At 48.2% G+C, this 4,665-nt stretch overlaps 1 protein-coding gene across 1 annotated transcript in view; it reads right to left on the bottom strand.

Annotated features, from left to right (window-relative positions):
- The window catches only part of FHL1 (four and a half LIM domains 1), a 55,974-nt gene that overhangs the window by 25,611 nt on the left and 25,698 nt on the right, over positions 1–4,665 (bottom strand). The gene's annotated exons all lie outside the window — the stretch shown is intronic.

The raw sequence follows: 4,665 nt of genomic DNA, 5'->3' as shown, positions 1-4,665 counted from the left end.
CTGCGGGGCGGGGCCGGGGTGCAGCGCCGAGCACCCGCCGGGCGCACATCGCCGCCGCGCCGGCAACGGCGCAGTAAGTCCGGACCGCAACAACCAGCACACCAACCGCGCAATAAATGCCCACCGGCCACTCGTGCGGAGTAACTATTGCACCACGGACTGGCGGGCTGCGCAATAAATGCCCACCGGCCACTCGTGCGGAGTAACCATCACACCATGGACTGGTGAGCCACGCAATAAATCTACATCAGGCCCCCAGGCAACATAACGATCACACCTTGAACAACTAAACCTTGCAATAAACGTAGGCCAGCCACTTGTGCAAAGTAATTATTGCACCATGAACTGGTGAACTGCACGACAAATCTAGACCGGCCCCATGAGCCACATAATCACACCAGCCACACGATAAATCTAGACTGGCCACTTGTGCAAATTATCACACCATGAACAAGTGAACCCCTCAATAAATGTAGACCAACCGCTCCTGCAAAGTAATGATCACACCATGGATGTGTGAACTGAGCAATAAATTTACACCAGTCACTTTGTGCAAAGTAATTATCACCAATAAAAACATCCATCTAGCTCTAAAAAGAGCCAAACAGCTACCAAGTTAGTGCTTGGAAATGTGTCACAACTCTGTAGTGGGTTTCATTTCAATGTGCAGCAGGGCCCTTATGCAGTTTGTCCGTACAGGTGCAGCTCTACCCTGCCTGCTTGACTTCAGACTAACAGGGCAAACTACCTCTCTCTGCTTCTAGCCGAAGCTGCGAGCACCCAGTCACCCTTTGCTAACCAGCTACAGGGTGGGCAGGCCCTTTCGTCCCCCCAGGACTGACATCCCAGCCTTCCCCGTTGCTCCACATACATATTTTTCTAGCACAGGGAGATGCAGCACAAACAAGCTCTCCATCGGAGGGGAATTCATCTGACTCAAGCATCAACCTCCGCTGCCCATCCAAACGCCAAGCAGTTTGCTGATGGCTCTGCAGCCTTATGTTTCAGCCCCGGATTTTGAACTCAAAGTTTCCAGAACAGGGAAAATATGTGTTGTTTAAATGAGAAGCCTGAAGGGAAGGAACTGCTCCGACCTCAGGATCATAAACAAGACACTAAAAAGGCAGATAAGGTTTCACATGTTTGGTTTTGTTCCTAAAAAGAAATCATTTCAGGCTAAAAATAATTCCTGTGTTTAAACACAAAGCTCTTCCCCTACATTCTTGACACTGATGTAGCTAGAAAAAATGGAAACCATTTGCCTCCCCCCCCCCCTTATGTGTTATCCAGTTGTGTTTTGCTGCTCCTTTCTGCCCAAGTTCAGTGCCATATACATGCACGCACGTCGCCCTTCTCATTGTGTTTGGGGCTGGGGTACTACGAGTACCTCTGTAGGCGGACGTTTAGCATAAGAGAAACTGAACACCTGTATTCTGCAAAGGTTTTATCCAAGGGGGTCGCAGGGTCCACTAATACTCAAGCTGATGGCAGGGTGTCATGGCAGACTGGACTTTGGGGACACTTCCAGGACGTCCCATCTTAAAACTAGACCACAGCTGAATCACTGTCTCCCTACAGGAATATTGACCATTTAGTGATGATGAACCTAACCATTGCCATCACGGAAAAACATCCCCTGTAGAACAGCGTCTGCAATCCCCAACCATTTGTCATTGTACTGTTATTCTCCATCAAAGTAGGTGGCTTTTGCCTTTTCAAATCCCCTTCTAGCCCAGATTTACCAGGATTTCCCCGGCAGCAAAGACCGTGTGTTCGGAAAGCCTTGCACTGCTTGCCGAGAACAGCGTTAGTCGCACGTCCATAACCTACAACTGCCTGGGACACCAAGACTTTTTTAGGCGAGTCGAAAGTTTCATGTCCTAAGGCATCCAAAATAGGTGGGTTTTAATTCACAAACTGATGGAGGAACGCCGCAGGAACAAAACTGAGCAGCAGGGAGCTGTTCTCAAGGGTTAGTGCTCGTTATCCTACGTCCAAACAACAAAAACTGGGAGTATGATGCGAGTCCTCTGCACCAGCTGTGGGGTTCAGATTGTGCACAGGCCCTTTCCCCATGGAGGTCTGGGGGACTAAAAACCTATCCTCACAACTATAATCTTTACCAGAACAGGCTACTGTGGGATCTCCATCCTTGGAGGTTTTGAAGACCTGGCTAGACAAAGCCTTGGCTGGGATGATGTAGTTGAGGCTGGTCCTGCTTGAAGCAGGGAGTGGGACTAGATGCGACCCCTGAGGTCCCTTCCACTCTCATTCTCTGATTCTTTTTGGCAACCATCGATTCTCTGGATCATGGTGTATGAATAAGACATCCATGCACAACCATCACACCAAGACCTTCAGTGCATAGGCCTAGGCAATAGTACAGAGGAGTGGAGGCTGCCCTATGAATCCAAAGGCCAGACCGAGTCCAGACAAGTCAGTGTCTTGATGGCTGTAGCTTGTCAGAGAGCAACAGATAAGAACTGCTGCTGACTGCCTCACGCCTCCAGTCGGATGCAGTTTACGGTCATATCCAGGACCAACTAAATCTACTAAACAGACAGGTACAAAATGTCAATGACACTTAAGCCAATGTACTAAAAGGAAACACGTTTTTGGAACATGCCTAATTAGCCCATGAACTCTCTGGTACAAGTTATCACTGAGGCCAGAATGCTGGCCAGGTTTCAGAGGGAAAAGACATTTCTTATTCTTTCTTAACTGGAGACCGAAAACATCCCAATAGAGAAGACAAAATAATAATGAGATCCAGCTGTAGGATTAACCTTCAGGCTTGGAAATGTGAAGCAAGCTGGAGCTAAGATAGGGGCTGGAAGGTAACTTTCTCTATGGATGATTTAGCCCTTTAGAGACTACTACAGGACCCCCTCCTCCCAACAGCTGGAACAAGCCCCTGGACTAGACAGGCCCCTGCTCCAAACCAGCTTGGGAATGATTGTGTCTCTGCTCACAACCATTTAAAGTCTTCCCCCCCAACTCCTGCAGAAGCTTCACCGAATGCATCGGGCACCAGGCACCACCTCTGATGCAGAAAGCTAGAAAAGGTTGACCCTGGCACGCCCATATCTCACCACATATTCTGGGTGTGGGAAGGATGCAGGGTCAGGCCACGAAGCTCATTTGGAAGCCACGTGTTACCAGCTAGTTAACAGCCTGGGGAAGAGGATGGATCCCTTTGGAAGGAGATGTGTCCCAGCCCAAGAGGTCAGCAAGCAGGCTTGCAACCAATCTGGAACACATACAAGGCTGACATATCAGGAACAATCCCACGGACTCAGATTTTCCATTGCCACAACAACAGACTCTCTCTCTGCTTAACCGGTGGTCAGCAAAAAAATAAATAAATCACTAGATGACTAGGGCTGCTGAGTGTGGCACTTCTACTCTGCACCAACATTGGTGGTTTTAAAATGTGTTTTTCATTCCAACTTTGAAACAAGCCTTCTCGAGGCTTGCCAAAGGAGGAAGTTGTGTGTGGTTGAATCTCTGTTCTTAGAGCCAAACTGGAGCTTTTCTGGATTTGGAAAGGTTTGTAGCTCCCAGGCTCAAAGGAGAAAGACTCCAGACCTGGAGGGTGGAGGATTTGCGTGGGTCCCAGGATACCCAAGTTCAGTTCATTACACAAATCACTCAGGGGTGGAGTGTCTCTCTCAACACCTCCCTGACCACCCTTCATCAAACCGGGTGCTGCAATCAGCCCAGCTAACACCGAGAGTCTCCTGCGTGTGAAAGAGCAGGCGAACAAAGCATGGGCAGCAAGTTGTCCTGGAAAACACCAAACCTTTATTACAAGCAAACAACCTTGTTGTGCAGCAGGGTGATCAAATACCATGCAGCATGTCTTGGCTCAGTATAGCATTTCCTGCTCCTTCTCTCACCCCCATCTAGACCTGAAGGAATCAGGACTCATGGTAAAAGTGATACCTTTTATGAGACCAACTAGATTTTTTCCAAAAAAGAATTCTTTAATTGCAAGCTTTCAGGCACAAGCACCCTTCTTCAGGCATAGGAGAAAAGATTGTAAAAGTTCTCCTGAGTAGAAAGGAAAGTTCATATTTCATAGGAGTGTTGAAGGTAAAATCAACTCCTATTTGCAACAGTTCACTTTATATGCAGATGTGCCTGAAAGCTTACAACTAAAGATTTTTCTTTGCAAAAAAGATCTGTTGCAAGATCAGGCCTGCGCTTTATAAACTGAACTATGTAATAGATGTGATGGAGATCTAGAAATCCTCATCATCACCAGGAGAGGGGAGTTCAAGAAGAGCGGTTGCTCCTCAAGGAAGCGATCCTCAATGCACAAGCTAAGTCTATTCCATCTCGGAGGAAAGGCAGCAAGAGGGCACAGCAGCCTCCCTGGCTCTCCAGGGACCTAGCAGACCTCCTGAGGCTAAAAGGAAAGGCCTACAAAGGATGGAGGATGGGATTCACCTCCAAGGAGGATTATTCTGCACTGGTCCAGTCCTGCAGGGAGCAAACCAGGAAAGCCAAGGCTGCAACTGAACTCCAACTAGCTTCAAGCATCAAGGACAATAAAAAGTCCTTTTTCAGATATGTGGGGAGCCAGAGGAAAAGCAAGGGCTACATTGGACCCCTGCTGAACCAGGTGGGGCAACTGACAACTGACGCCCAGGAAAAAGCCAA

This window comes from Gavialis gangeticus, unplaced genomic scaffold, assembly GCF_001723915.1.
Source record: "Gavialis gangeticus isolate Ggan-Ray unplaced genomic scaffold, GavGan_comp1, whole genome shotgun sequence".
In the NCBI taxonomy this organism is placed as follows: domain Eukaryota; kingdom Metazoa; phylum Chordata; order Crocodylia; family Gavialidae; genus Gavialis; species Gavialis gangeticus.
Note: the sequence above shows the minus strand (reverse complement) of the source record. Positions and strands in the feature narration are given on the sequence as shown.